At 45.5% G+C, this 14,767-nt stretch overlaps 1 protein-coding gene across 2 annotated transcripts in view; it reads left to right on the forward strand.

Moving 5' to 3' along the window:
* The window catches only part of Papss1 (3'-phosphoadenosine 5'-phosphosulfate synthase 1), a 119,902-nt gene that overhangs the window by 776 nt on the left and 104,359 nt on the right, over nucleotides 1-14,767 (forward strand). The gene's annotated exons all lie outside the window — the stretch shown is intronic.

Raw genomic sequence — 14,767 nt, forward strand, 5'->3', positions numbered from 1 at the left:
TTCCATCACTGTAGCATCAATACCTACCGCAGCAAGGTGGCTGGCACACTGTACAGATTTAATGACTCTTTATTGAATAACTTAATGAAGTTCTTAGCCATATGTTAACAAAACAATGATCATCCTGTAGGGTTTTTTTTTTTTTGTTGTTGTTGTTGTTGTTTTGTTTTTTTTTTTTTTTTTTGGTTTTTCAAGACAGGGTTTCTCTGTGTAGCTTTGTGCCTTTCCTGGAACTCACTCTGTAGCCCAGGCTGGCCTTGAACTCATAGAGATCTGCCTGCCTCTGCCTCCTGAGTGCTGGGATTAAAGGCATGTGCCACCACTGCCCAAGGCCATCCTGTAGTTTTAACTTTTCAAATACATGTAATGTAGTCAAAGAGTTCAATAAATATCATACTGTGAGTTGCATGGTAGAGATTTCAATAGGATTTTGTTAGCTAGAGAGCATCCCATAATAACCTGTAGAGTAGATAGTCTTTAACATCTGAACCTCAGCTGCACTACAGCACCATTGTGTTCCCATGCTGCCTCAGATGGCTCATCCAAACTTACAGTTCCAAAGTAACACGTTCTTCCTTAATGCTACTGAATATTTCATTCGACCACAGCTCAACCTGCATGAAGTAACCGGCATTAAGAGGGTGCCATTTGTTCTGGTTACCTCTGCGAAAAGGGTGGCATGGCCCAGGATGACGATTGTTTCGAGGACATTTATAACAGCGGGTGTGTTCATGGTCTTATTGATTTCTCATTGCACTTTAAAAATAGAAGCCATAAATTATGCATGGCCCAAGCCACTTAGGAATTGTAGGGAACGACACTTAAAGGAAATGGCCCAAGAACTGAAGAGTCAGCTGGCTCAGAGGAAGAATTTCTAACAATAATCCTATGGAAGGCTCCCAGCCATGCTCTTGGCCTTGGAGACCACTAAGGGCCATCTCTGAAGTGAGCACAGCCGTGGGTGAGAAGTTGGCTGTGGGGAGGGAACACAGGACACAGGGGCCCCCTAGAGGTGGGGTAGTAAAGTGACCACATCCGAGACCACAGGTGAGACGATCTTAGCAGCCATTTGTCCCTTAGCTGCTGAAGGAAGCCATGAGGCCAAGGCTACCCTGCCGCAAAGTAGGGCCAGGCGCTCCAGCTCCCTCACAGGTGGGGTCGGAATGGACTGGCATTTATGTGAGACGGTCTCCACGGAGTCCAGACTTAGGTAACAACTTAAGTAAAACATAGCTCTCTGAACAGATGAAGACAGGTTTCTTCTGTATCCCAGAATCTAGTCAATATTTATATGTATAATCCAGCTATTATTTGGCTTAAAAGGGCTTACTGGGAAATGTTATCATTTTTACTATTTTCTACAGAGAAAATATTTTCCAGTTTCAAATAACCCTGAACTTTTAATTATAACCTGTTTTTATGTTCAAGCTATCTGTGTATTATTTCTCCTGCAGTTATACATAAAATGTTTTTACATTTAAAAAAAGGGACAAAAACTAAAAAAAAAAAAAAAAAAAAAGTGACATGTGGCAATTTGATCTGAAGCAGTAAAAGGTCTCTTCAGCTCCACCTGACAACATTTGAAGACAGACAGCTAACTGGGGTCCTTTAAGGCCCTCTAGGTCTTGTGATGAAGGCATGGAGGAGAGTGAGTCCAATTCTGATTACTATTTAAAATCCAAATGATTCAAAGTTTCAACATAAATTATTTTTTCCCCAGTTGCTTCAGTAACGTTTCACCGAAGCAGCATCTCAATCTCCTAAGGAATGGCCCCAAGAGGGTTGATTCCAGGGTTCACTGATATTTGGGAAGTGTGCTAATAAAGGGGGAAATGATCATCTTGCTTCTAACAAACACCACTTTAATTAAAACTGTAGAGGGAGCCGCTCCAGTCTCCTGATTTGGCAGCTTGTCTGGCATTAGAGCTCAAGTAGATTAGTGGTATACTACCAAGATGGAAAATATGCTTTAAATCTTCTGTCTTATTAACATTCTCATATAAACATTCTTTGTAATCTCCCAATAAGTTGTGAAGTCCTTAAAAATGAGAACAAGTAAACACTGAGCGCAGCAAGCTAGAAACAGTTTCTCAGCAAACGGAGTTTGTGATTTTCCTATCAAGAAGAGAAGAAACTAAATAGTAAATACAAATTAACTTTGTGTATTGTTATAGTTTGGACAGGAAATGTTCCTCCAAAGGCCCATGTATGAGGCAGAGGCAAGCAGGTCTCTGGGTTCGAGGCCAGCCTGGTCTGCAGAGTGAGTTTCAGGATGGCCAGGGCTACACAGAGAAACCCTGTCTGGAAAAACAAAAGAAAACAACAGAGTTCAGTTGCCAGTCTATGGTCCTACGAAGAGGCGGTGAGACCTCTAAGATGCGGCACCTGATGGGTAGAAGTTCCGGCCCTGGGGCGCCCTTGTAGGGTATCAGGACCCCGCCATTTCCTGTCTTCCTTTGCTGTCACGAACTTGTCAGCTTTGCCCTCCCATGCTCTCCCCTGCCACAATGTACGTCTCATAGATCCCAAAGTCGTGGGCCACCAACCATGGGTTGAACCTCCTGACACTGTGAGCCTGACTAACCCCTTCCTAAAGGTTGGCTATCTCAGGTGAACACAATAGTGAGGGCCTCTTATCCCAGCACTCGGTAGTCTGATGCAGGGCACTGTGAGCTAAAGACCAGCCAGGGCTGCATGGTGAGAGCCTTTTTCAATAAACAGGCTGGTTATCTTTGGGTTTTGTCACAGTGACCGGAAGCTGACAGATACACATATCCTGTCCATTGACTTTCCATGGGTTTATAAGTTATGTCAGATGCTTCCAGGAATTTTCAGAGGAACAGGTTGGAGATGACACATGGAAACTGACCTTTTACAACACTTGAGATATTGGTTTGTGTTGAGACTGGGTTTCTCTGTGTAGCCCTGGCCATCCTGAAACTCACTCTGTAGATCAGACTGGCCTGGAACTCAGACATCCGCCTGCCTCTACCTCCCAAGTGCTCAGATTAAAGGCATGCACCACCACCTGGCTGAGATACTGATTTTAAGGGTACAATTGAGCTATCCCATCTTCCTCCCTAGAACTCACACATTGCATTTGTTTGGATACCCTTAAGATAGACAGCTGCAGGAAATGATGGCCATTGTAACTGAGGATTTTTTGAGACAGGGTTTCTCTGTGTAGTTTTGGTGTTTGTCCTGGATCTTACTCTGTAGACCAGGCTGGCCTCGAACTCACAGAGATCCGCCTGGCTCTGCCTCCCAAGTGCTGGGATTAAAGTTGTGCGCCACCACCGCCTGGCATAACTGAGGTTTTAAAGGTGCAAATTCTCTGACTAAAATATCATAAACTCTGTGGAGCAGACTGCTCACTTAGCCATCCTGAAGGAAAATGAAAGAAAAACAGACTTTATTAAGAAGTCTGGTGCCAGGAGGTGGTGGCGCATGCCTTTAATCCCAGCACTCAGGAGGCAGAGGCAGGCAGATCTCTGTGAGTTCCAGGTCAGCCTGGTCTATAGAGTGAGATCCAGGACAGGCACCAAAACTACACAGAGAAACACTGTCTCAAAAAAAAAAAAAAAAAAAAAAAAAAAAAGGTCTGGTGAAGTATTGAGTCTCTTTACACAATTTTAAACTTTTGTAATAACCCCAAGCAAATAGTGAATGCTACCTCCAGACAGATCTCTAACAACCAAATTAATATGACAAAAAATACTTTATTTGAGACAGGGTCTCATGTAACCCAGGTGGCTTCATACTTACTATGTAGCCAGAGATGACCTTTAACTCCTGATCTACCTGGCTCCAACTTCAGAGTGCTGGGATTATAGGTGTGAGCAACACACCTGTTTTGTGCAGTGCTGGGAGTCGAACCCAGGGCTTTGTTCTTCCTAGGTAAGTATCGTATCAACTGAGCTACACCAAAGACATTAAAAATTCTTAAATATTGGCAGAGAAATGTAGTGTGTGTGTGTGTGTGTGTGTGTGTGTGTGTGTGTGTGTGTGTGTGTTCGTGCCTGGGGAAGGTATGTGGGTGCCATAGGAAGGTGTGTGGGTGCCAAGGGAAGGTGTGTGGGTGCATGGTGAATGCCCCAGCACTCACTCAGAGGTAAAGGACAATTTACAGAAGTTGTGAGCCAGTTATTTCCATTCACCATGTGGGATCTGGGAATCGAACTCAGATCCTTAAGCTTGGGGGCAAGTGCCCTTACCTGCTGAGATCCTGAAAAATTGTTTAAACATGTAATTTTAAATTTATGACTACTTTTGCCTTGTTTTGAGGCAAAAGTAATATACGTGTTATATTTATATGTAATACAAATTAATTATATTTTATATAAAACAAGTGATTGGGGGCATGTAGATAATGAGAGGTCTTATTTGAAGCCTCTTTTCTGACCTTTGACCTAGTTATCCTATGGTTCTGTCGTGTTTAATTCTCTTGATTTTCAAAGACCAAGAAGTTACCTCCTCAAAGAAGCTTGAATCATTCTGCCTGAAGGGAAAGAACAAGTTCAGATGGACTCATTTGGATACTCACGGATATGTTGTTTCCAAATTTGGGTTGCTGCCCAGATTCACAAGCTAGTGAGGAAACGCTTCACGGGGAAGCCACTCTCAGGATCGTTAGACAAAGCCTGTTTGCTGTCATCCCTTCCTCCAGGATCCTATTAGCTCACACCCTAAAGAATCTGAAGATCTTGGCCACCAGTCAAAAGCAGTGATGACTTTTTCTGCGCCCGTAACCTTCCCTTTTAGGCAAACGGTGTCTGGCACCGTCAGTGTTTTGCAAGGTCTAAATGCTATTAAGGGCCCTTTTTAAAAGATTACAGCGAATGCAAAAACTGCAAAACCAGAACAGAGCGAAGCTGCTCATGCCAGCTGACTTCATCAAGAGCCCATCTTTACCCGCTCCTGAGTGGCTATGCAATCCCGAGTGGGAGCCACACCTTTAGATCTGGCCCCAGTAAGGTCTCAACTCAGAAAGTAACTGACCAGAAGACTGCCAAGTGTCTTTACGTATGAATAGCAGGTTTCTAGAGTTAACATGTCGCCATCTATCGCTAGCTAGAAAGCCTGGGCTCCAGCTTGAATACACAGATGTGGGCTGTGGTTTTGTGAGACACCAAAACCAAGGGAGTGAGCACCACTGAGGGCCAGGAGAGAATATTTAGCAGCGTGGTTGCCTGTCCTGAACATTCAGGCAATATTCAGGTTGCCACTCCCGAAGGGCCGAAGCATTGCTCATAGCTCAGCTTAGGTGACCAGAGACACAAAAGCCAGGAGAACTGACCTGGAGGAGGAGAGGAGTGAGTTGATGGTTGAGGTGAGGATGTTCCAGGGAACTTATGGACCAATTGTGGGAAGATTGCTTCTCTCTCTCTCTTTCTCTCTCTCTCTCTCATATTCGCATGTGTGTGTATGGGTGGCGACCAGGAGATAGTTAGCGGGGGTTTTTTTTCTCAATTAATTCTTTCATTTGTTTGTTTGTTTATTTATTTATTCATTCATTCATTTTTCAGACAGAGTTATGAGATAGGCCTGGCTGGCCTGGAACTCACTATGTGGACCAGGCTGGCCTTGAACTCACAGAGATCTACCTGCTTCTGTTTTCAGCCAGTGCTGGGATTAAAGGTGTGCCCCACCATGCCTGGATCTATGCTAGCTTTTTGTGACCAGGACTCTCACTGAACTTGAAGCTCACCGTTCAGGTAGTCTAACTGGTCATTAGGTTCCTGGGGTCAACCTGTCTTCCCAGCTCTCCCCGTGGGCTGTGGTTACAGACACCTGTGGCTGTGCCTGGCTTTGGGGTGAGTGGGGTGGGCTGTGGTTACAGACACCCGCAGCCGTGCCTGGCTTTGGGGTGAGTGGGGTGGGCTGCAGTTACAGACACCCGTGGCCGTGCCTGGCTGTGGGCTGAGTGGGGTGGGCTGCGGTTACAGACACCCGTGGCTGTGGGGTGAGTGGGGTGGGCTGCGGTTACAGACATCCGCGGCTGTGGGGTGAGTGGGGTGGGCTGTGGTTACAGACACCCGTGGCTGTGGGGTGAGTGGGGTGGGCTGCGGTTACAGACACCCGCGGCCGTGCCTGGCTGTGGGGTGAGTGGGGTGGGCTGCGGTTACAGACACCCGCGGCCGTGCCTGGCTGTGGGGTGAGTGGGGTGGGCTGCGGTTACAGACACCCGCGGCCGTGCCTGGTGTGGGCTGAGTGGGGTGGGCTGCGGTTACAGACACCCGTGGCTGTGGGCTGAGTGGGGTGGGCTGCGGTTACAGACACCCGCGGCCGTGCCTGGCTGTGGGGTGAGTGGGGTGGGCTGCGGTTACAGACACCCGCGGCCGTGCCTGGCTGTGGGGTGAGTGGGGTGGGCTGTGGTTACAGACACCCGCGGCCGTGCCTGGCTGTGGGGTGAGTGGGGTGGGCTGCGGTTACAGACACCCGCGGCCGTGCCTGGCTGTGGGGTGAGTGGGGTGGGCTGCGGTTACAGACACCCGTGACCGTGCCTGGTGTGGGGTGAGTGGGGTGGGCTGCGGTTACAGACACTCGCGGCCGTGCCTGGTGTGGTGTGAGGGCTGGGGATTTGAACTCAGGTCCTCTTGCTTTCACAGCCAGTGTTTCCTACCTTACCGAGCTCTCTCCCCAGCCTCGCTGTGCTCTTTATAGGAGACAGTAGCAGGGTGTGTTCCACCAGCATTGTTTGCCTCTCCCTCCGCTTCTACATTTATTCCTTCACTCAGTCAGCAAACAGTTCCACGACAGTTCCATGCAGAAGGTGAAGCTAAGCACGAGGCATAAAATGCTAAGCAGAGCGGACGTGATTCTTGTCCTCACAGAGCTTAGAGCTCTGTGGAAAACAGATTTTTCTATTAGGTTATATATACATAAGACTTGCTGTTGGACAGTTACAACGTCCTAAGGAATCTGTAAATATTGTTATTGACATTTATAGTCGTCTATGAGGTGGGTATCCCTGTCGCTCTATCACTGAAGACACTGAGCTATAGAAAGTGTGGCTAAGCTCATTCATCTACTCCATACCGTGCCAAGGTCTGAAGCCTACGTGTTTGGCAGCAAGACCCACGCTCTTAAGTATTTGTTTATACACTCTAGCAAGTGTTCTGTAGGAAAGTATAGGCTGTCATAACACCATCTGACAGGGTAACTATCTAATTTAAAGAGAAAAAAATTTAATTAGGCTTCAAGTTAAATACACATTGCTGCCATTAGTGTCAAATGTTCCAATTATTCCAGTGATGGGAAATAAAAATGGGACGTTTAAAGGAGAGAAAAGGCCAGTGAAGTGGTTCAGCAGGTTAAGCTGCTTGCTGCCAAGCCTGATGGCCCGAGTTTGATTCCCAGAACCCACATAGTAGAAGAGAACAGACTTCCACAAATCTTCTCACTTCTCTACATGTACATGTGCATACACACACACACACACACACACACACACACACACACACACACACATGCACACACACACACACACACACACACATAAATGTGATAAAATGTATTACAAATTGAAAAAAGAAGAGAAAAAAGAGGCAGGTATGGTGGTGCACACCTGTAGTCCTAGTACTTCAGGGCACTGAATCTTTCAATTTTGCAATCAGGTCAGCAGTGGGTGTGGTCAGAGCAGAGGGGACAAGCAGAAGGGGAGTGGCCATCATCAGTTCAGCGTTGATTGCTGGAACTTCTTCTGTTCAGGGATAGTGGGACATTCCTTCCTTTGGAGACTTTCCTCAGAAAACCTGGAAAGGACCCAGTATGGGCTGGAACATAGTGTGCCCTTCATGCATGCATGCATGCTCGCTAGTGGACATGTTAACAGAGTCCAATAGTTAGAACTGACCTCAAGATTTCCTCCAGCCTTAAGGATCTGCCATTTGCTTCTGCAGTGGATTTCTGAATTTCCTCCAGTGTTAAGGATCTACCATTTGCTTCTGCAGTGAACTTCTGAATTTCCAAATCCAGAGCTTCTGATATTATGATGGATTTGGTTCTGACGAAATTTCCCTCTACAATGTCAAAATGGCTTGATCTGGAAATGTATAATGGATCCAAGTTTCTCCAGACTAACATAATTTGTTTTTTACCTTGACAAATCTGATTTGCATGTAGTTTAACATATGTTACGCTAACATAGGATTCTCTACCCTTTATTAAAACTTGCCACGTTCATTATCGCTATTACCAATTATCATTTGGGTAATCAAATAGAATCCAAGAGATGTTGAGCTTTGTGAAAACGCCCTCTTGTGCTTTAACTCTCCAGGCCATCCCTATCACAACTCTAGTTTAAATGTTTAAATCTACAGGGGATTTCACTTTGGAGATTTTCCTTTTCATAGTTAAATATGCATATCGACGTAGAAAAACTCAATTTTCGTCTGAGGAGGCTAGAGAGGTGGTCAGCTCTGGGACGTCTCGTTGTCTCAAGTCCACCCACCGTCCATTCTTCTGCTGCCTCTCTACTCTGTCCCAAAGCGCTGGCTAAGCGTGGTCCATAGACTTGTCGGCTTAGAGAAAGATTGGATTTATTTATTTATTTGAGCCACAATCTCACTATACCGCCTCGGCTGACTATCACTATGTAGACCAGACTGGCCTGGAACTCACAGACAGCCTCAGGATTCTGCCTCCCCAGTGCTGGGGTTAAAGGTGTGTGCTACCACACTCGGCTCTGTTCCCTTTGGTTGCGTGCATGTGTGTGGGAGCCTGTTCCTGTAGGTGCAGTCACTCCAGGAGTTGAGAAGAGGCTATGGGATCCCATGGAACTAGAGTTACCGGCGGTTGTGAGCTGCCCTGTTGGGTGCTGGGAACTGAGCAGCAGTGTTCTTAACCACTGAGCCGCCATCTCTTTAGCCCTGGCCTGTTTGTTTGTCTGTGTTTTTGTCTTTTTATTTTTTCTTGATATTCATAACTTTCTATTTCCTTAGGATTTTAGAAAGCATATTCACAGTCAAAATGATGGACATTACTCCTGGGAGGTTTTGTTGTTGTTGTTGTTGTTGTTGTTTTTATTACAGGCTGCTTACGGGGTTGTGGATGTAGCTCAGTTAATGGAGTGTTTATCTAGGATGCATTGGACCCTGGGTTTGACCTCAAGTATTGCATAAAACAGATATGGTGGTGCACACCTGTAATCTAGCATTTGAGAAAGAAGGAAAGCATTTAATTGGAAATGGCTTACAGGCTCAGAGGTTTAGTTCTTTATTGTCATGGCGGGAAGCATGGCAGACCACAGGTAGACATAGTACAGGAGAAGGAGACGAGAGTTCTACACCCAGGCTGGCAGGCAGCAGGAAGAGAGAGAGAGAGAGACACTGGGCCTGGCTTGAGCATGTGAACCCTCAAAGCCCACCCCCAGTGACACACTTCCTCCTACCACTTCCCACAAGGCCATGCCTCCTACGAGTGCCCCTCCCTACGAGCATTCAAACCACCACACTTTCTATGGAAAGTGGACTGACCCCCCCATACCTGTTTCTGCCTCCCAGGCAATGGGATTAAAGGCATGAACCACCATGCCCAGTCCCCTATTTTTCAAATATTGATTTAATTTCAAATCAAGCTTGGTGATTGTAATGAGTTTATTTGCTTCATCAGAAGTACTTGCTGTAATATATTCCTATCCTAGTAAAAATGAGGAAGCCGGGCAGTGGTGGCGCACGCCTTTAATCCCAGCACTCGGGAGGCAGAGCCCGGCGGATCTCTGTGAGTTCGAGGCCAGCCTGGGCTACCAAGTGAGTTCCAGGAAAAAGGCGCAAAGCTACACAGAGAAACCCTGTCTCGAAAAACCAAAAAAAAAAAAAATGAGGAAAATTTTTCTTTAAAACTTATTACTTTTGTAGAAATTTGAATAACAGGTATGTTATACAGTCTTCAATTTTCAGATATTTGTGTGTGCTTGGAGCCCAGCACAGCATCTAACCATGTCCAGGGCCTGAGCAGATGTTGGTTGGTGCTACAGCATCTGGCTCCTTAAGTCTATCAAGGGTTCAGTTAGAGAGAGTGGACTTGTGGGCTTGGCCATGGCTGCATATTAAAGTCACCTTGCTAGATTATAAATGCAGCTGGAGAAGAGCTAGGTCAGGGTCTCAGGCCCAGTGCCCAGGAGCCAGCACTGGGAACCACTGACACGGGCCAAACTCTTTTGAATGTTATTTCAACGTTTACCTGATTACATTTTCTCATTTGCAATGGTGACAAGAGCTAATAACCCAGGATTGATACAGGAATGCAGGGAGACATTTTCCAGGTATGTGGATTGGAAAGTAAAATAGCCCTCCCTTTTCCTTCCTTCCTCCGCTTTTACTGCATGGGAGAGTTCAGCTCCAGAAAGAAAAAAAAGGACAGTGACCAGGGAGGCTGCAGTTTGCTGGCGTAGCCCTTGTTCCTCCCCTGGAGCGCTTTGGTCTGGAGCAGCAATTAGCTCGGAATGGTAGCTGGCGAGTTAGTACACGAGCAGTGGTCGCGAGGGGCCATCTTTCACATGCCCTCTGTAGTCAAACAGTGGCTTGTGGACCTGGAAACCTCGATGAGAGAGCAGAGTTAAAATTGGAGCTATTTAAAGTTCAAGGAGGTTTTGTCCTTTAAAGGCAAAGCAAAGTTAAATTAAGGGGTTTAAATCGTAGTTCTCAGTGTGATGTTTTCAAAACATGTTATTTTTGTAGCTGGTTTGGGGGATAGTTGTGCGTACAACTACAGACAGGGTCTTCTGATCTTTATTTCCCATAATGTTAACCTGTTTTTATAACCCAAGGGTAGAAGCGGCCAGAATTAAAGGGCTCTTTGTGTTCTTTTGTAGTAAAAACACTGGTATCCATTCCACAGTGAATGAGACAGACAGATAGACAGACAGACACACACACACACACATATGCACCCGCACACATGCACAAAGACAGTACCCATTGTAAGGTAGATAAATGGATAATTAGGAGCTGATGTTATTTTCTAAGTTGGAAATCTCAGGTGGAGAGTTGGAAAACTCAGTGAAGAGTTTTAATAGTATGACTTATAATAGTATTAAGAATGATTAATTACTTTAATGCTATATTATTAATTACAATAGTCGTAAGGATTATTACTTTATTATCTTATGAATCCAGTAATATTAATAACTATTAATTACTATTATTGTACTATAAAACTACTATTAGGCTGGGAACGGTGGCACATGCCTCTAATCTCAGCACCCAGGTCAGAGGTAGGCTGATCTCTGTGAGTTCGAGGCCATCCTGGTTGACATAGTAAGTTCCAGGCCAGCCAGAGCTCCATAGTGAAACTTTGTCTTGAGATAATAATGACAACAAAGAACTAGTACTGTGGTTTATTGCTACTATTAATAATACTGTGAGCAGAGGTGTCCTACGTGCCAGACACGGGTGTAATATTCTATCTGCATTGTCTAACGTATGCTCACAACCATCCCGTTACACGATGGCATCCCCTCATTTACAAGCGTGGGTAAGGCCTGAAGAAATTTAAGGATGTGGTCAGAAGCGCAGCATTGGAGGGGGTTGGAAGTGGTACCCAAATGCTGAGAGTCTGGTCCCAGAACCTGCATACCGCCTGAGCTGCTCTGAACAATGGGAAATTCTTTTGGCTGCAGAGAAGGTAACAGATTAAATATCTTGTTTGTTTTGGGTGGTAAAAATAGTTTTCTGTGCCTTTTATATAAACATAATTTGGAGTGTATTTTCATTTCAATTGTGTTCTTATTAGTGGTTTTTCCAAGGGTCGGTTCCTCTTTGTCTTTTCATGTCTGAGATCCAGGTCTGCTTGCTTTGTACTCTGGATTTTGATTACAGGACAGGAAGGTGCCTTGGCTGCAAACTAGATTGATCAAAAACCCTTCCAAATGAATGGCTTTCAAATGGGTTTGGCAAAGGATCTGTGGCTAGTGAAGATAAATTTCATGTCTAAGCCCTCGTAGAGTGTTCCCTCAGGAAAAGGTGGTTAATATTGCACAACCAGCATTTCCCATGGCCATTTTTCAGATAGATAAAGGAATCCCTCTGCCTGGGAACTGATGTGCTATCTATACACAAAGCCCTATCCAAACATTCATGTTTCAGACTATAAAGCTGGTTACTTCAGTTTCTCTGCATGTTTGTGTGTTTGTGTGTGGGTGTGTGTCTATGTGTACCATGACATGACTTACTGTGAGAAAAACGCATCTGATTTGTGTACCAATACTGTGCTAGCTGTGGGAATATGAGTGAGTGGGAGAGATCTAACCTTTCCTATGACAGCAACTTAATATTCTGTGTTGGAAGACTTAGTTGTAAATTTGAAAAGTAAACAAAGTTATCGTAGTGTGACAATAACAGCAATAAAAATGATTATGAAGTTACTGCTTATTTGAAGCTATGAGCCAGGACTTCTGTTAAGTGAAGCTATAGAAGAAAAAAATGAGATTTAATAAAAGACACTTAGTGCTACAAGGAGATCATGTTATGCCCAGATCGTGGGGACCCCCAAAAGACCACCACAGAAACTGAATCCCATATGTGAAAGCAAAGAGCCTTAATTATTTTCAAGCTCTGAGCTTGGTCTCTGTCTGTCTGACACAGCAGTGAGAGCAGAGAGCCCTGAGCTCAGGCAGAGTAGAGTTTTTATCACAGCAGAGGTTGGTGTGAGGGGATTTCAGGGTTTAGGACCCCGATTGGCTGACTTTTTTTCTAGGCATCTCTGTAAAACAAAAATAAGTGTGTGCTAAACTCAGGGACATCTGGCCACCTTATCTAATGGTTGGAATGTTTGGGATGTCAGGTACTTCCCCTTGGATGCAGGCTCTCCCTGGGTGGGGTTAGCTTATGGCTTCTTCTGGGTCTGGATGTTGCCTGCCAGTAAGCCTGTCACAGAAACTGTGACTGGGCGTCTAAGCCTGTCATGGCAGCTGTGTGGTCAAGCTGTTTGGGGCCCCTCTATAGTCAGTGATACACCAACACTTTTTTTAGTGTCTGAAGATCTCAATGCCATAGGTGTGAAGGGAAAGGGGTGGGGTGGGATGTGGAGTAGCTGATCAACCTAAAACACTTGGGCCATTCTTGCCTGGAATTTCTAAGTCCTGCTGTCCCTCTCACTGAGGCAGCCAATGCCTTGCTTATATAGTGTCCAAGGACGCTGCCTGAATACACATCTCTCTTCCATGGTAGAAGGACTCTGAAGACTCTCGAAACAGAGATGAGGGGTAGAGGATCTTCATTGTCTGAACAGAAGAGAGAGTTGGTTGGGAGTAGGAGGAGACTGACACAATCTGAGGGTGAATTGGGATGGCTGCTGTGGGATAATGCTTTTGTATACTGGTTTAATAAAATCCTGACTGGCCAGTAGCCAGGCAGGAAATAAAGGTGGGATAAGTAGACAAGAAGAATTCTGGGAAGGGGAAGGCTGAGTCAGGAGAGGTCAGCCGCCCCACCCCCATCCGTCCAGGGAGCAGCATGTAATGGCACACAGGTAAAGCCACAGCACACGTGGCGACATATAGATTAACAGAAATGGGCTGGGTTTAAATGTAAGAGCTAGTCAGTGGTAAGCCTGAGCTAATGGCCGAGCAGTTTTAATTAATATAAGCCTCTGTGTGTTTACTTGGGTCTGAGTGGCTGCAGACTGTAGGACACAGGAGAATTTTCAGCTACAGATGGCTGCCTGTGTATTTATTGAAAAAGAATACACATTTTATATTCTATAGTTGCATATAGGGTTAAATGGGAGAAAACCGGCATGTGAGCTGGGGGGTGTGGCTCATGATCAGGGGTTAAGGAAGCATTGACCTTGACAAGTTAATAGGCAGCAGTCATATGTTAAGGGAGGGCCCCAAGTTCTTTCTGCCAGGGATAGGAACCCCCTTTTAAGCAAGCAGGAACTTTCTTTCAAGACCCTGAGGGAATGGGGACTTTGGTCTAAGTGACCAAACATTCCATTATATATATTATATATGTATAAACTAAGCCATACAAGAAACTGTCTGTCCTGTAGACTCACTCTGTAGACTAGGCTGGCCTCGAACTCACAGAGCTCCACCTGGCTCTGCCTCCCAAGTGCTGGGATTAAAGGTGTGTTACAAAAATTTCAAAAGAATAGAAATTTGAAATACTTCTGGCCATTTCCTAAGCCTTCCAGATAAGGTGTACTTAACCATGTCACAAATAATCTTTGAACCTCCTTTCCACCCATAGAACACCTGGGGTTTTGTTTGTTTGTTGTGGTATCTTTGAGACAGGGCTTCCTGTGTAGCCCGGGCTGCCCTCCAGCTCACCATCTTCCTACCTCATCCTCCTGAGTGCCGGGATTGTACATGTATACACCCCATCACACCCTGCTGGGATGTTTCTAACAGCCGTGTGACAGTTACACATACAGATAGGAGCCAGGAGTCATGCTGAGGAATGGTAACCCCATCACTAAAACTTGAACACCGTGCCCAAGAGGGGAGGCCAGTCTCTAACAAGAAGAAAGCTGTAAACCAGCGCTTGTTTTCAAGCTGGAACATAAGGAGGGCGGGGGGGGGGGGCTTCTTGAAGCCCACCGAGACACCTGTGCTGTGTTTCGGGGTCTCAGAATATTCCTCGTGGGCTGTGATGGAGGTGTTCCTTGGAGGTTGTGGCCTCTATCTGCCGAGACCTGAGGCAGGACGGGCCGTGTGTAAGTAAGAAGACCTGGTAAGAGGGGACCATGCTGGTGAGGTGAACAAAAATACCAAGGAAACAGGGCAGGGAGAATAGAATTTAGGAAAAAGGAAGAATTAAATCTT

The sequence above is a fragment of the Peromyscus maniculatus genome, chromosome 6, assembly GCF_049852395.1.
Source record: "Peromyscus maniculatus bairdii isolate BWxNUB_F1_BW_parent chromosome 6, HU_Pman_BW_mat_3.1, whole genome shotgun sequence".
NCBI classification, from domain to species: Eukaryota; Metazoa; Chordata; class Mammalia; order Rodentia; family Cricetidae; genus Peromyscus; species Peromyscus maniculatus.